The following is an 18,362-nucleotide window of genomic DNA, read 5'->3' on the forward strand; positions in this document are numbered from 1 at the left end:
GCACTACCGTTTTTCGGGGTTGGGGGGGGGTGTGACACATAATGCTTCTTTTGGGGCCCGGCAACCAATTTGCAAGATATCAAATCCAATCGTTTATTTTTACAGTGGAACTCGATGCATTCTTGTGTTTAGCTTCCCCAAGACACTGCAGGTGCTCTTTGGTTTATGACAGCTTTCTTTTCATAAGATTCTGTGGCGATGATGTAGTAGTTTAGTTTATCACTAACCTGGGGTAACGCAGTCTTTAAATTATATTTATAGTAAATACGTGTATGAAAAACACTGCTGGGGCATGGATCATACATGTAGAACAATGAAATGAAAGGCATGAAGTGTGCAAGTAAACTTCTTCTTGCGCCACATGACAATGCCTTTTTCCACCGCACGCAAACGACTTCTTTGTGCCTGATGTCTCTTCTGTCATCGGCACGTGACTCCCTGCAGACTACTTTGGTGCCCGCTCAAGCGAATCCTTTCTTTACCGGGCCCTATGTACAGTTTTTTTTGTTTTTTTTTTTTTGTTTGTTTGCTCTGAAGGCAAATGGCCTCTTCACACGCTATTGACAATGACGATCAGCTTCTTGCTCAAGGGTATATTTCCACAATGGGCAGCAAAAGCAAACACTTAAACAACGGACAACAGGTGACCCTCAAATGCGCAACATTTGAATGAGCACACTCGTTCTTGATTAGCTGCTGGGCCTTTTGTTTCCAACGTTCCCGGACGGCGTGAAGCTTAAGAAAACGCTCAAATTACTGTCGTACTTTCTGTTTTTTTTATCCAGTCTTTTTATCCTTTCTTATGTTTCCCCTGTTAGCGTTAGCATAGGCCAGTGACAGACTATGAGGACTTCTGACACGTATCAATTCGGCTTATGTCACTGACGTAGGAACTGAACTACATTGTAAACTTCTGAGCCGTTGTACATTTGTCCAGTCAATTACATTTGGACGGATTATGGTCAAATCCAGTGACGGTTTCAGCGCTCCGCTAGTTTGCATCTGTCATTACCTTTGCTAGCAGCCAGATTTGCACAATTCCTCCACCATAATTTCAAAAACGAGCGATAGCCCCCTTGGCCCCCCACCTTCCTTTCTCCTCGTGTGTCCCTCTCGCCGCCCGTGCCCCCCCCCCCCCCCCCCCCCCCCCCGTCCCTGTGGCACGCCGTTCACATGGCCTGTGCATGTGACACAAAGGCGAGCCAAAACACCCCGGATGCCCGCCTGAGCTCTCCACTGTTCCAGGCCTTGTTAAATTTTAAACAAAACAAAGGGAAAGGAAGGAGGGAGGGCAGGCAGGGCCACGGGAATGTGCGACAACATCGCAGTCCCCGTTCATTCACTCGTGTTCCTGTGCACCATCACGGGAAACGTACTCCTTTTAATCTCCCCTCCTTCGCTCTCCTTGTGTGGAAGGCCTTTCTCTCCACTCTCAGCTCAACTGATTGTAAGATTTAACCGGCGATGTGGAGTCTGATTACTCAGCGCCGTGCCCTTCTGCAGGATGAAAGAACAACTGAATCGGTAGCAGCAGTTACCAGATTGCAGATGCGCGTTGATGCATTACGACACCGGAGTGCTCTATACTGTAGCTCTTGTGGAAACGTTTCCATCCATCGCTTGCTGTTGTACGGCAGCCTTTTTCAAGTTTCACGGGGTAACTACGGAGTTCTATACCAACCTGTCACAGCATCTGATGTCGAATGACATTAGAGGTTAAGCGGAGGGATGACCAGGAAGTGCTTATCGGTGCGTCTCTTGGGAGACGTGCAGTTTGAAGTGAGCCTCGAGGTGAATTTGAGGCTTCTCTCTCACCTTCTTAGCGACGAGGGACCACAAAATCAGCAAGGCATCGAAGATTTTATCTGGGGGGGAAAAAAAATTGCCTTTCAGTCCGGATTAAACAAATAGTTTTTCTAAGGAAGTGCTGCCTGGGTGTGGATGTTGCAGACAGCAGATGGCATACAATATTTCATATTGTTTCCCATTTGCCCAGGCAGACAAATGTCAGATCTTCGCTTATTGTTTAGCTGGAAGTAGCCTCTTCACACGGAGAGCCTGCAAAATGGGCGGAGCTTTGAAATTTAGTGGGATATTTTTGCGATTTTGTGCATTCGCGCAGTGACGCATCATCCTGTGACAAGATCATTTGAGGTGTGAAATAGACAATGAATACTTTCAGGGTAACGCAGCTGGGGATGTGTATCGAGAACCGGTTCCATAGTAAATGATTTCATGGATTACGATGTTGATCAAAATAATTGCGATTATAATTTTGGCCCTACCCTTAAAACACCCCCAGCACAGGGGTACTTGCTCGGAGACCTGTAAAAATCTGGTCTTGGTTCAGAAGTGGCGAAATTTCAAATTTGGCCCGATTATCACGATGTGTTGACTCCATTTTATTCCAAATAGATTGCGGCAGGCTGCAGTATTGTCGCGACTGTAGTTTTGCTCCACTGATTCGTGTGTTTAGAAATGGATCAGTTCAATTGTGCCTTAAACAAGAGCTATTTATTCCTTAACGTTTTCATTGAAAGTATCCATCCATCTTTCTCTCACGTCATTCGAGCTTGCAGAGGTTTTTGGCAGCAGCTCAATTATTTGTCTTATGTGGATCTCCTGATGCGGCTATAATTAGAACATTACTGACAATCTCACTACTTTCCGCTGTTTCTCGGCCCCTTTGCAATAGATTGGCAACGATGAGGCATAAATATGGATTAAATATGCAATTATAGAATGACATCTCCCACAACACAGTGACAAACACACGATCCACTTGATTATTATTTGTACTTTTGTGCGCACTGGCCGTGATTAATGGACTCCATTTCAACTGAGATGCAATTGCTCTGTCAGCAAAGCATATCATTTTTCTTTTGAGGTCAATTGAGAGCAATTTTTCCTCACATCAATCCTGCAAAATTGACTCATTAGCGGGAGGACAAAACCCCATTTTAAATGAAACCCAGGGAAGGAGGATATTGCTGCAACTGAATTCATTTTCCAGATGATGATTAGATACTTGATGGAAGTCTGTCCCGTCCCATCTACGTCGTGTCGTCCTGCCACTGCGAAGGTTGTGATGCTATCTCAGAAGTGGAATTATTGCGGATCTATGTTACCTTTTTTTGAAAGTGAATAATATCCCTCATTGTGGTGTGCTGTAGTCTATCACTGATCTAAGGTATCACACAATTTAACGGTGTTGTAAACCATGAAAGCCGCTGTATTGATTAATTCATTGATTGTGAAATAACCATTTTGAATTAGATCAACTGTCCAACAGGACACTGTACTCCATTATTTAGCATTTTCACGTGACTTAATAAGTAGAAAATACGTACCATAGAGTCAGTGATCTGCTAATTTACTCGCAGGTCATTTTTCATGTGGGAGCTAACGATCAACTAATCAGTGGAAAAACTCACCCCACGTGTTGCTATCCACATATTTATCCACGGTTTTTTGTAATAACGGTTAGCGGTGGAGCTAGCGTGGGCCGATAGCTGGCCAGTTTGACAGCAAGCTGCAGAATGATGGACGATTTCCGTGGCGGTTTGACAGGGAGGCGAAGCTCCTCATGAGGTTGATGTCGGAGACAGTCAGGAGATAAATGTCTTAGGATGTAAAGAAAGGTCTTGACCACTATTGGCAGTGGTGAAAGTATGAATATAGACTGGGCTCGGTCCCTAACCTCTGGTGAATAGCAAGGGCTCGCTGTATTTAATAACCACAGTCTTTCCAAAATCCTCCTACACTACGTTCTCATGAGGACAGGAGCGGTAATGACTTTGAATGTAAAATTTCCTCCTTCATTTCCAGCTGGCATTATTCATGCAGTGGTAGAAATGAACGGGGGGAAACCCAGGACCACAAAACAGTCGGGAGTCCCTGCAAGATAATTGGTGATTGAAATGCACATAAACGCAGTCGCACGACGCGGACACAAACCCGTGTGTGAATGTGCGCGACTCCAACCTTTCTTCACGCGCACGCAACATCAAACGCTCACCAGCTTCCCAATTAGTGTTCTCATTTCGCATCTTTAGCCCGCGTGTCAGGCGAAGGTGTCGTCAGCCCCGCTCCCATGTCGCTATGCTCCCTTCATGCCCTGCTGCATTCCCTGAAGGGTCGGGGGGGGGGGGGGGGGGGGGGTTTAATGCTGCACCACTAAGCCCAAACCCTGGAGTCGAGGGTTACGTGGGACTAGATCTTAAGATGACAGTAGCTTTTCTTTTTTCGTGCCAACTCACGCTCTCCCAAAGCATTAAACAGTAGAAAGTGCGACGCTTTCAAAAGGGGATTAAAAGCGTTGCGGAGACAGACGCGGGCCTTTCGCTTCCATGCAACTCCGCCACTTGACAACGCGGAGGCTGAGGTGACACAGCGATGAGTGATGAGCAACTGGTGCCCTGGATGATGGGATAATGTGTTTTGGAGAAACTGCAAATTATTCAAGTGCTTTTTCTGCCACGGGTCTCGACTCGATCAACAGTTGCAGGGGGTCCTGGATGCACGACTGTCCCAACCTAACATATTTCAATGATCCGAGTTGTGAGCGGCGTAAGAATACGTCGACAGAAAGGCGCGCTCAGTTTCACCTTAACACCGTCCTTACTGAGCTATATGCACTGTATGGCCTTGAACTTATTTTTCATAGCAATGTAGTACTGTAATTTCTCGTCTCATACGCACCCACAAAACCTACCCTAGAATCTGGAAAATCCTTCTACCTATGTATAATGCACACCGCTGATTTGCTACTTTTTTTTATTTGCATAAAACATCAAGTATTATCTGGTCCATTGCGGCTAGGCGCCACGTCTACTGGACAGGTACAAAGTAGTTTTGTGCTTCCTTCGCAGTCCGCGGCGTTTGTAAGAATTAAGACACCGGTTAACAGTTGGCGTATTGTCCACCAGCTGTTGTTTTTCAGTGTTGTGTCACAGGACGGATGCACATTCAAATAACAGACTGCAGAGCAATTGGTTGCCGAGTTTCCAATCTTTGTGGAATGAGATGACACGGGATTGTTTTGGAAATCATTTTAAAAATGAGCAGAGAAAATGTTTAGCAAAAAGAGTGATGTGCGGGCAATTGACTGAAAATTGTGACAGGAAAAAAAAAGTGTAGCCAACAGCGTAATTCATCTTTTAAATGACATTATGATGTCCCACTTTCTGAATTTTTAGGGAAAACAATGAGTTATATTGTGCCCAAATCGACTAGGAAAGACAGATAAAATTAAAAACCCCGGAAAGCTGTCATGCGTAACTTTGGTTAATGCTCAAGAGGGGGAAAAAAAAATGTTATTTTGTCCGTATGTCTTTGTCAAAGTATTTTTAGTCATTTTTTTAACCACACCTAAAAAAAAAAAAAGCGAAGTATACTTTTGTGGCTGCAATGAATTAATTGCACTCTGATTCATTTCAATGGGGAGCATTACCTCGACATACGAACGCTTTGGGTTAGGGTAAGGGTTGCCCCCGAAAATTGCAAATACCCAAATAGGAACGCGACAGGGTTCACCAAACGTGCAAATGACGTTATCGGCACGGGAGCGGAACTAGATCGTAAATCGAGGACTCGCTTGAAGCTGGAGAAAATCGATGGATCTCATTTAACATGTTGCCCGTTTAGCATGCTAATATGTCTGTCAGATCTCACCGGGTCAGGTTGTAATTAGCTGTGCTTCTAGATGGAAATTTGTAACCCCACCCCACCCCCCTCCAAAAAAAAAAAAAAAACCACGCTTCAGATGTTTTCTGTTATTGATTTTGCAATGAAAAAGTGTGAACGCCTTGGCAGAGAGGCCTGCACTCTTTTGTCCAGTTTGCCTGTTGCCCATTGAGCTTAAGACATGAAAGCGCCACTCTTAAGCGGTGAATGTCAATTAATCAAGCGTGTCATTTTTATTAATTACATTTCTGGGACTAGATTGGACACCTGTTGCGGGCGTTTAATTCGGGCCCGCGTCCACAGCCGCCGAGGTCACAGAAGCCGTCGCAGCGTGGGCTTCTTCTCTCCGTCCTGCCGGCTGATTATGTGTCCTCACGTGTTAGCGAGAACGCGGGAAGACCGAGGGCGAGTGCTGCATCATTCATGAGCGCGCGCCACCCCTCGCCCGGATGGCATTGACCCGTAGCTGTCGACGGTGCACCCCTTCAGCGCCGCGGTGGAGCTCGAGGATAGGTTGCGCCGTTTCCCGACAATAGCGCCGTACATCACCTGTCATTTTTTTTTTTTTTTAACCTCACCATTCTTGAGCATCAGACAGTGTTGTCGGACGCAGATTTGTACCAAAGTGTGGTGGAGGCATAGTGACCTGAGGTTTTTCCAAACAGGGCTTCTTTGCCTTTGTTCCAGCAAAAAAAAAAAAAAAAAAAAAAAAAATGAGGTCAGGCTGCGAGTATCCTGCTTTAGAAATAGTGGCTGACACATGAAACCAGTCAGGCTTTAAATATGAACGGAGGGAAAAGAGGGGGAGGAAAATGGGTAGCAGCGACTCTACATGCTCATATTTTCAATTTGAAGGCATAAGGAATGAATCTTTGACACAGTGGAGTCTTGTTCTGTTTGTGTGCGCGCGCGCGTGCTTGTCGTTCATGTGTGCGTGACGGCGGAGAAAATGGAGCCCCGCGTTACATAACGGGCCACCCTGGCTCTGTAGCCTGCTTTGCAATCACACAACAGTGAGTTACTTCACGTGTGTGTCAGTGCGAGTGCAGCCAATTGGGCGCTGACAACCGGTCTCGTGTGCACGCTTACAACTTTTAACGTTTGAGCTGATTTTAGATGACACAGCATTACATAAACACCCGCGGGGTTAGTCATTGGATACACACCCCTTTTTTCCACCTCGATGTATGCTATATTAGACACTTCTGTCATTCGGCTATATTTACACTACACACCAATTCCAAAGTAATGCCTGCGGGAATTTTTTTTTGGTCTCATTCCATGAAGTACTTTTCATGCAGTTAATGATACAAAAACGAGAGTACCGTATTGCATTTCACTGGTACAAAGTAACTCCAGTGCCGCCATGCCTATATGACACTTCACAAACGTGCAATCAATTCAAAAGAACTTAACGTAAATATGTCCTCGACTAATTGCCTCACTTCAATGAACAGGTTTCCCTTTTTGTAATTGTTTTGAAGTTCATGCATTATCCCGTTGACCGTCGTGGCTCGAACTAAACGCATTCGCGTCGCAATTTCTGAGTCAAAATTCGCATTTGATGCCTCGTAAAAACAGAATGAAAAGCAAAACGGGAAATAACAAATTTTTAACATTTTCTGATGTTTTGAATATTGTTTGCTCTGTTGTAGGATTCCTGATATTTTCTTGAAATTAGCCTCCAGCAATCGGCAATTCAGAAGTAAAAGGTGCCGTTACTTTAAACTCCCACCTTTTATTATTGTATTTATGTTTAAATGAAATGAAAGAAATGTAATTAGATTTTTTTTTTTATATTTTATTTGCTTTAATATGTGTTGATAATATAGCATCAATTGTTTTGGGGGATTTTTTTGTGAATGGAATTAACACAAGCAAAATAATCCGTATCCGCAAAACAATGCATTCACAAAATTAGAAAATTGTTCCACAACTGAAGTCATTGATTGGTAAAATGCTTCTTGAAGAAGAGTTATTGCAATCAAGCCTTGCTGCTGCACTTCTCCTTTCAACTGTAGGGTTGTTTGTGACCTGTAGCGTAACCAAAAAAAAGACCAAAAAATGACATTTATAGATCAATGCTTTTCACTGAGCAGCAATGTAGAGTAGAGAGTAGAACTGAAGCAGTGCCACAATTATGCATGTGCAAATGTCACAACAAAATTCGTTTTCCAACAAACTAATCCTCTCTGCCTGACTTTACTCACATGGATCATAATCGATCCTCATTTTGTCCCTTTCTTCCGTCTTAGTTGACCGCAGCGAAAAGCAAGCGGCACGATGAACCCTCACTTTTTTTTCCTCCAATACTCGCACATTTTTCCACAAACGCACTAAATTATTCATTGATGAGCTTTGCGCATTTTCTTGTACTGGGATTTACACGCGTGCATCAGACACATGCATATTGTGTGTTTGGATGCACACGCGCACAATTTCCCACCAGGCTGACAGTATTGGCTTGTCTTGAAAAATTTTTTTTAAAAAGCGGGGAGGGGCCAAGTGATAACAATCCCCCACAGTTCCTCACTGACTGGATGATCATCCGGCTCGTGGTTTTTTTTTTTTTTTGTGTAAGGTTTTGTAACGTGCACGCACATTACATAACAGCAAGGAGGAGTGGTGTTTGAGGCAAGGGGGACGGGTCTGTGCGTAGAGTTGCGGGAGGGGGCGCACACGTCCACATTCGTCACCGTCCGCCCCCACCGCCGCCGACCGTGGGAATCACTGAAGGGAGGAAAAAACAAACAAACAAACAAAAAAAGCATCTTATTGTTCCCCACACCTGCCATTCCGAACGGCCCTCCTAACACAGTCTCCTTCGGCGGCCGCATGTGGGGCTATTTTTAGGAGCTATTGATCGGGCGACATGATAAAGCATGGTCGTGGCGCAGCGAGGGGTGTGAAGGACGAGGCCGCCGACATAAATGCCGCTATCGCTTCCGCCGCGAAAAGTCTTTCCTTCCAAAACGTATTACGGCGGAATATTGATTCGTAAAGCATCTTGTCAGGCCTTTTTAATACTTGCTGCATGGGAGCTATTACTGCATCTGTTTCTGCTCCCTCACAGGAATTAGCCTCAGGTTATCTTGACGTGGGAAATACAGTAACCGGCATAATTGCAGCACTTTCAACAGTATGCGAGTGGCTCGGGGAAAGTAAGACAAGACGGCTTGATGGCAAACTTTTTTGGGGGGTTTTGCACCAGGAGGTCCAATAAGAATATCATTGCTGCCTTTTTTTTTTTTTTAAGCCTAACAATATCTACTAAATGCATACAATAATAAAGCAGTACTGGTGTTAGCAATGTGACAAGTGGCCGGGCGGGATCTTTGTGGCGTTTTCTAAAAATAAGTCATTCAAATGAGCCCTTCAAACATCTCTAAAATCATACATTGCAGATAATTTTTTGGGGCAAAAAATACAATTAGTAAAGTATATACTGCCCCCACGAATAATCTTGCATTTGCACTTTTTTTTTTTTTAATAGGGTAAGTGATGGCATTTGAAACGTCAATGCAATTTTGATTCTTCAACTGCTCGGAATTTTGGCCCATTTTGACGCAACAACCGTTCATGATGAACGATGCTCCGCGACAGTAAACGGCAGCACCAACTCTTGCGCCGCAAACCTTTTTTTTCCGCTGACATGCACTTCAGCCACCATCTTATCGAAAATCATTTTATCGTCAAGATCATTTCAATTTCCTCGCGTAGTCATCTCCCCACACCCTGACACATGGTCAAAAATGGGGCTTTATGCGTCCAGAAAATGCAAATCAATTTCACCCCGTTTGCTTTATTAATGCCGTTCATAATGAAAGCAAACTGGAACAAGAAGCTCAGTGAGCTAATCAACAGCTCGTGGTGCCATTTAAACAAAGCGGGATTTACGTGATCATTTTCACGGTGCAACTTTGCGTGTGTGCGCGCGGTGCACTTTGAGTTGACTTTGCGTCACCACAACTTTTATCAACTCACTGCAGTCGGGTCAAGGTCGTACGTAGTGTGTTGGCATTTCAAAACAAATTTTCCCATACAAACTGTTGGAAATATTGAGATTTGCGCAAGTTGTGTGCACGTGAGTTAAGTATTCATCAGCAGTCCTCTTACTTTTGCTGGATTGAAAATCTGCACAGAAGCCGCTTGTGGTGGTCACTCCAGACAGCACTCGTGATTCCACGAGACGTGTTGCAGAATGTTTCACAAGCGCCCCGCGCTGCTAAAAATATGCACATAACCTATTTTTTTGATGCAAGTCGCGTGAAGCTGCATGAAGCAGATGGAACCGGGCAGATGCAAGCGGCATCCAGTCAGTAACCTTGAACGTGGGCTTATCACGAGAGTCGCTACGAGAGATGTACCCGAATATTTTCCCGAAAATAATGTTTTTTTTTTTTTTTTTTTTTTAATTTCCAGAGATGTACGTTTTGTTCTTGTGGTTTTTGGTTTCCGGTCTTATATGAAATGATTTGCAGTATTTGTATATAAAACAAAACCTGTAGAGTTGCGCCGTTGATTGGTTGTATTGACTTTTTTGTTTTTTGGCAACACTACACTTCCCAAACAGAAAGTTTGGTGGATCTCACCAAACAATAAATAGCCCGGATCTAAATTTAGACAATTAATCTGACGTTGGCAGCACAAGTAGCCCTGCAAAAGTTCTTAATCGCATGGAAAACTTGATTGCGTATATCTGGTCTGTTTGTACGCTGCACTTGTGTTTACCGTAATTTCTCGCCTATAAGCCGCGACTTTTTTCACCCGCTTTCAACCCTGCGGTTTATGCGGTGATGTGGCTAATTAGTGCATTTTTTCTAACGGCCACCAGGGGGAGGGGTGGCACTCAAGCGTTAAAGGTAAGAATGAGACCAGTGAAGTATATGTGCTGAGGAAGTGACTTTTACAGGTCAGGCCTTGTTAGCACTGCGCTAGCGTGTTACTGCCGTGTCTGTGATTTTTACCAGTATGATTTATTTTTATTTTTTTATTTTTTTTTAACCGGCCCTGTTAGCGCAGCGGCGCTAGCGTTGAACTATCTGTGTTCTGTCTTTCCTTGTAAATATCTCGTGTTTCAATGTGGCCACTTGCGGCTTTTACACGGCTCCGGCGTATTTATGTACCAAATTGTATTTTCTTTGCAAATGTACTGTGTGAGGGTCATAACCGGGTGTGCTCTGTAGGCCGGGAATTACGGTCATCGTATTTTGTGGATCAGATATTTATCTATATGTGTTAAAACCTGATTCCGATCTGCAGACATCCAGTTCCATGTGCTGTTTCTATTCATGCCACCGAGACGTTTCTCCCAAATGTGGCCCTCAGCACAAAAAAAAAATGGAACTGTGTCATTTGAACCATGCATCCATAAATCTTGGCTACCTTTTTCAAGCTACACGGGAGAAAGCAAAATACCAGAAACACAATTCAGTGTGATTTTCACTCCCAAAATGGAGTTTTCTTAATATGAGCTTTTTGCTTTTCTTATCCGCTAATAATACTCAGGCTAACAAGTAAGGACGCTATTTTGTCTGGTTTTGAACGGTGTTGTTTTCGTTCTCGATGCACGACCACCTTCCTTGTGAACGCGTAGCACATCATCTTATCGCTATCACACTAAAGGTCAGCGTGGCGCATTTCTCACATCAATGCACCCCTCGTCTGCCCCTGTGCGCCCATTTGTGTGAGGACATTTGCTCCTTCTAAAGAGGATGCTAATTAAAGATCATTTCTTGTGAAGCTGTGGCATTTAAGAGCCTTGGGATCGATTCAGGAAAATGTCACACTTTCCCTTGACTCGGCGGAAGGGTGAAGATCGAGGCGAGCGGCGCAGCGAGTTGCCGGCGATGGCCTTTGCGACATCGCAGCAAACATCGCCGGACGACAGTCAGCCGAACCTGGCTTGTCCCTTCGCATTGCGGTCGTCACATTTATGGACGAGGAGGGGGAGGCGCAAACACCTACGAAGCCGTGAAACAATGGATGCAAGGCGCCATAACTGAGCCCTTTTCCCTGCAAACACACACGCCCAAGTGGAGGGAGTTGGACAATATGCATGTTTTGTAACACAAGCGCTCTGCAGCTTTTCGTGTCACAGATTCACAGCTGGTCTCGCTCTCTTACCTGTTTCACTTCTCCACTGCATTTTCTGTCGTCGTCACAATTTGGGAATTACATTCAGTTGAAAAGGGAGGTACGCGTCTTTCATCAGGCCACAACAGTAATTTGATTCAATAAAGAAAAATACACGAGAAATTCGTTTTGAGCACAACTGCTCAAACGATACGTAAAGCATCTTGCATCCTTCCAAACAAACAGCCGCACTCGCAATCACACCGACGGAGCAATTTAGAGAGTCCAATTAATGTTGCATGTTTTTGAGATGTGGGGGAAAGCGGAGTGCCCGGAGAAAACCCACGCAGGCACGGGGAGAATATGCGAACTCCACACAGGCAGGGCCGGCATCGAACCCGGGTCCTCATAAAGCATCTTAACCAATTTTTCAAAAGGTGATTCTATGTATGACCAGAGAAAAACTTTACACGTGTGGCACTTACTCCTCTTTTGTGTGCGGAGTACTTGAGACGACCAACTTCAGTCTTCTGCACGGATAACCGTATTTACTGTGCATTCAATAAACCAATAAATCAATGAAGTCTCCTCCCCCAAACCAGATTCCGGTCGCGAGTTCAAATATGTAAGGGACAGACACATGATATCAAGATATCCAAACTGCCTTAAAGTGCCAAAGAAGAAGAAGAAGAAGAAAGGGTTGTAAATTCTCCCCCTTATTCGATAAAAATGACTTGTCAGACCTGCTCGGTATACAAACGGTCAATAAAACCAGTTGCTCCTCTGTTTGTGTCCAGCGGTAGGGAAGCTTTTCAGGTCGCTTCTTTATTGGCTGTTGTCCTGTTTTTAGTCGAATTCTGAACAAGGTTGGTGACTAACGCATCGATTTGTAATTGTTTGCAAGGGGTGTAACATTCAAGAGAAAAGGAAATCCTTCCTAGCACACCAGGACACAATCTTTTAGGATCATTTTTAGAGATTTAGGCTCTTTCTGACTTTGATCGCAAAGGTGGAAAAATACTCTAATTTAGCCAGATGATCAGAATGTGTATGTGAATGTATTTTTTTATTTTTTTTTTCAAATATAACAACAAAAGACATTTACACACAAAATGGATTTCAGTAAATTTTTATAGGTCAGGGGAAAACTGTAACTTCTGGTGCAGGTCCTGTTGTTTTCTATATTTTTTTATACCAAGTGTGAGGTTGGCCGAGGAAGAAGCCAGAAATGTGTTTGTTACATTTGTGTTAATCATGCCAGATGTTTTCTCTGTCAGTAAATAATTAGGAATCTTAATAACAAAAAATGAGTTCTATGCAGGAGGTCTGCTCTAGCGTACAACGTGTATGGGTTTTGGTGCCGACCCTAATTTGAACAGATCGGCGTTAGCAGAAGGTCGACGTGTCTGTTGATTAGCATAAGCTCCTTTTGATGAGGTGCATGAAGCTGTATCCACTACCCATGGATATAATGGAGTGATTAAGGTGCTGATACTAAGAAGAAGGAAACAGAGGCTGAAGGATTATTCAGATCCATCACATCTGTCAGCCCCTCTAGAAGCAGCAAATACAGTCTGGCCTTGACTTATGTGGGTCACCGATGCCCGACGGTAGAGAGCGCCCCGTAGTATTGCCGAGGTGTGCCGACGTCAGCTTGCATTTAGCGGGGCCAGGCTGATTAACCAAGGATATGTCCTTGTTATTGCTTCCAGGGAGCTTAAAAAAACCCCAACTAAATGCGGTGAGCGCAGGAACGGGTGCCGGGAAGTCAGCCTTGGGTGCTGATTGTTAACGGTGGCCTGGTATCAGGGCGAGTGGGGCATGTGGAAGGCCTCGTTGAAGACGTACTACTGAGACACTGCACGCCAAATTCAAACACTATTGAAAAGTTAATGTATTTCTATCACAAAAGTGCAAGCTGTTCTTTGTTTTACAGCTGAGATTCGTTCCTACGTCCGCCGTCTCTAACCTGCGGTAACGTGCTAGCCATATCATGACTGTAGTAAATGTATATGGACAAAACACTCATTGGCCATAAATATTAAAGAAGCCAATGGGAAAAAAAAAAAAATTCAGTGGTAACACGCTGGTCCTTCTTGTGTTGCATGACCAAACAATATTTGTGGCACTACGGCTCTTGTAGCACTTTTCACCTTCTGTGGCAGTACCACAAAAAAACCCAAAGAGAAAGAAGACTGCTCGACTTCATGCTTTTGATACCAGAATATCATGTTTTGTTTCAACTCCAAATGTTAACACCTTTGATTCAGTTGATTTTGGAGGTTTTGCTGAACCATTGGACACTCCGGTGAATATTAGGAATGCAACATGTCGATTGCATAGAGAGATGAGGTGGCTGGGGCATCTGATTCGGATGCCACCCTGGTGAGGTGTTCCGGGCACGTCCCACTGGAAAGCGGCCCCGAGGACGACCCGGGACACGCTGGAGAGACGACTGTATGTCTCTCGGCTGGCTCGGGAATGCCCCGGGATCCCTCCGGAAGGGCTGGAGGAAGTGGCTGGGGTAAGGGAAGTCTGGGTATCCCTCGTGAAGCTACTTCCCCCGCGATCCGACGCGGAAAAGCGGTAGAGAATGGATGGATGATTGCATAGCACGTATCGGCCAAGAAGCATTCCCACCAAAGGTCTTTGTTTTACCTAACATCCATGCTATAGAATACGGGACGAAGCCAGAGTCCTCCAGGAAAAATGCACAAAATGATGTGGAGAAGATGCAAACACCACACGGGAGGGCCCGAGCAGAGATTCTAACCCAGAACACGGAACTGTGAGCCATACATGATATTTACACTGCTTCTCCCGTCACAGACGCGGCTGACCACGAGTAGGAGTTATGTGGTCTGTAGTGAGCGTGTGCGCAGGCAAAACATCCTGAACTTGTGGAAAAGGAAGGAAACCATCCCCAAGAACGCACGCACACAAAGACACTTGTGTCATAGCGGGTCTCGGAATAGATTTGGCCAGCGCACGCCTACCCAGCAAGGCCTTTTTCTTCTGCCCACTGCTGCATCCTCCGAAGGTAATGGGATGCCCAGCATGACTAACATCATCCCGCCTGAAACTACCTTCAGTGTAGGTGTCGCACGGAAACTGCAGAAATTCTTTTGACGTCCGGGCTAAGTCAAGACCCCCGAATGACTTCCTCCCGTTGGTTATCCAGGAGACCCCGTTGTTCTCGGTCCCGCCACTGTAAACAGGATGCTCACGTGGGAGCCCCTCCCTGCTTCCTCCAGCATATTCCCATGGCCCCGACCTCGAGCCGTCCGAGCTGACGCGTCCACGCGGGGACGGCTTTGAAAAGTTCGCACCCTCGTGCGAGCGGCAGAATTTGACTTTTAACGTTCAATATTTGGGGGCAGGGGGGGCTGATTAGATCGCCACAACGATTGTCGCTGCTTTTTTGGGACAAATAAGAAAAGGAGCAGCGTATTGCGCTGGTGTAGGAAACTGCGGCTTCCAACAAAAGGGCCTAAAAATAGTACAAATGTGTCCGTGTGACATATTGAGGCTAAAAGCTTTTGAATAATTTGTCTAATGCCTCACATGCGCAACCCACCCATGATGGTTACTTCTGCCTCACGGCAAAGTTAGAAGGCATGAAGCCGGCTGCTTACCGACTTAGACGTTGCACAGCTTTGCATAGTGATTGACGGACCGAAAACCAATGGGTGAAATATGTAAAGCTGCATTTACTGGCCACAAAACACCTGCACAATCTCTTGTTGTCACATATTTAAAATTAAAACACACGAGCAAATATAAAACGCAGAGTAACTGACCGTGTCTTCTTTTGCCGCGTGGCCGGGATTCCGATGCTGCTCCAGAAACTCTGTGATTGTGCGCCATTTGTGAGCTCAAAATGTGCTCCCGCGACCCTTGTGAGGATAAGCGCCTCAGATAATGGAAGGATAATTACAGACTTATAGGCCATTAATATGAAATAATCTTTCACGATAGGTGACTTTTCCTTATACTGTACTTCACCTCGAAACATCTCATGATGGGACTGACGGAAACAGATGACCCCCCCCTCCCCACAACCACCCCCCCCCCCACCGCTCCCATTTATTGTTAGATTTTGCTGCTGTACGAAACGTGGACGGCGACAAGTGTAAGCCCTTTTTCGCTCTGCGCTTACCAAAGTTCAATTTGGACGTCAGCGGCGCCAATCGGGGAGGCGGTTGGCTCGAAAGGCCACGGAGGGACTTTGCAGTGACAGCAGCGAGAGAGTTTAAATATGACGCACGATAAACGAATCGGGAGGAAGTCGTAATAATAAATGTGTTTTCCGTGGCCTGAGCTTTTTAACCCAAGAAAAATGGCGTACCGTGATGTAAAGGTGGCGAGCTCCGCTTTAAATATGCCAGCTTGTTGGTAAGTGGTCGAAACGTGGGAATTCTTCATTTTTCTAACTTCTCCTCCACTTTCTTATACATAAAATACATAAAGGCAGGATTTTCCCTTGTAGCTACATTCATGTCCTAACCAACGGGGAAAAAAGCGCCAGGCAGTAGCTTGGCAACCGGTTCTAAATACGGACATGCTAACGATTGGCCACCGTGGTACTGGCACGATCCTGCGTCCCTGCCCCACGGTTAACGCCGCAAGAGCCAAGGGCCGTGTGAAAAGCGCCTCAATGGTCAATTTTATTTAGAATCAAAAACTAGGCGGAACTGTTTATCACATCCAAAATGTTAAAGTGCGCGGCTAATCGGCCAAGAGCTCTCACAATGGTCTAAAAGCGCGATTGTTTAGCGCGTGCTGGGAAACGGGCCCTTAAAAGCAAATCGAAAAGCTGAAGTTAATTTCTTTCCTGCACACTCCTCTTCTTTCATTCTGAAGGCCGAGAAAATAGTGCAGCAAACCACCGGCGGCGGCCATCAGGGTGCGGTTTTCGCACGAGGCCACGGCAATACGACAATCTAAAAGTCACAAGGCACCAGGATGGAGTCACATAAACAATTCCTCCACTTGTGCTATTCAAGCGCAATAATGTACAGTCGACATGCAAGGTCAAAGGAAATCATTTCGGAAAACTAACTTATTGATTCTTTCGTGAACACAAAGACGAGCAGACAAAAGGTCAGCGCGCAGTCGCAGCGCTGATGATCAGAAATTGCTCTTTTATGAAAGCACAAAACAAAATCAGCAATTGGCTTTATTCAGTCATAAGCGTAATCAGAGCTGCAAGCAATTATGAATGGGTCAAAACACTCACACCACAAACGCCGCCCTCAGCCCACGTTACGGTTTTGTCTTGGGTACCCGCTTCGGATCCAAAGTATTATCCTAAAATATAGGAATTGGGCCAAAATAGCTTACATTTCAATTTCAGGCATGGGTCTTGGTGACATTTTCTTGCTTCTTTTATGATCCATTAACCACTCAAATTGCATCTTTGAAATTGGTGTGATGAGCGGATATTTTTTCCTCCTCCCACTTTCTGTAGGCAGTGATGATTGTGGGGTGTTTTTTTTTTTTTTTTTTTTTTTTTCATGGCAAGGCCGCAAAGTGATCATTTAATTTTGAAGCCATCCTCATCGCACGTGAGATGGCATTGGCAAAAAAAAAAAAAAAAAAAATGCCATTTTTCATTGGTTCCCTACTTAAGATTTAGACGATTCCTGAGGTGGAGTCCATCAAGGACCCGTGCCGAGGCCGGAATGGCTGACATCCAGATCCACGTTCACTTGCCGACCGGATCTGTGAGACTTTTTCTTGCATCCTGTTGTGGTGAATGCTCCCGCCCGATTTTGTATCAGTCATTGAAAGTGCTGTTGGGGGGGGGGGGGGGGGGGGGGGCTGACCTTTTTTTTTTTTTCGAAATGTCAAGAGAGGAGTTGAGTGAGTTTTGGGGCCCCTGACATTTACATTTACACAGGAGATACGCATGTAGGCAAACACTTTTGAGGGTTTTTTTTCCCATGTTGAGGTCCCCAAAAAGACGATTGGGAACAACAACAACCATAATAAGATGGCGGAAAACAGAGAAGCAGAGGTTACAGTACAGCGTTACAGTCGCCTTGTCAATAATAGAAAAGCGCAAGAGTCTGCACAAGTTCACACACGCTTCTTTGACAGATCTACCCCCCAGCCCCCCCCCCGCGCTGAGGTGAAATGTCTGAACGAGAGTTCAGGGCATGTGCAGCATTTTCCTACACCGACGGTTTCTCGGGAAGATAGATATTTATATTTTTTTCCAAGTGACGTAAGTATAGACACCATTTAAAAAAAAAAAAAAAAGAGTGAATAGACAGGGTGGAGGTGGACGGCACACGGCAGCCCGCAGGAGCTTTTCGCGGAGGTGGAGGTAGACGGAAAGCAGGTGGATGTTTCGACACCGCGATAAGGCGGCGCGGGCCGACAGGACACCCGATAAGCGAGCCCGACTGTCAGGTTTGGCAGGCTGCTCGGCGACGCGAGTGACGCCAGCTCGCTGACTGTAAGAGCGTAATTCGTCAGAAGTGTACCTGGCATTGAATTACAGATTATATTCTCACTGAAGGCAAATCCTGACTGTTCAATTCCAATGCGCAAAGTAGGACATGTGAGGCTTAAAGTTGCACTGAATGAATTTAGCA

The 18,362-nt window shown here is 45.1% G+C and overlaps 1 protein-coding gene across 1 annotated transcript in view; it reads left to right on the top strand.

Annotated features, from left to right (window-relative positions):
• Positions 1 to 18,362, top strand: part of phlpp1 (PH domain and leucine rich repeat protein phosphatase 1) — a 48,550-nt gene that overhangs the window by 11,170 nt on the left and 19,018 nt on the right. The gene's annotated exons all lie outside the window — the stretch shown is intronic.

Source organism: Syngnathoides biaculeatus, chromosome 13 (genome assembly GCF_019802595.1).
Source record: "Syngnathoides biaculeatus isolate LvHL_M chromosome 13, ASM1980259v1, whole genome shotgun sequence".
NCBI classification, from domain to species: domain Eukaryota; kingdom Metazoa; phylum Chordata; class Actinopteri; order Syngnathiformes; family Syngnathidae; genus Syngnathoides; species Syngnathoides biaculeatus.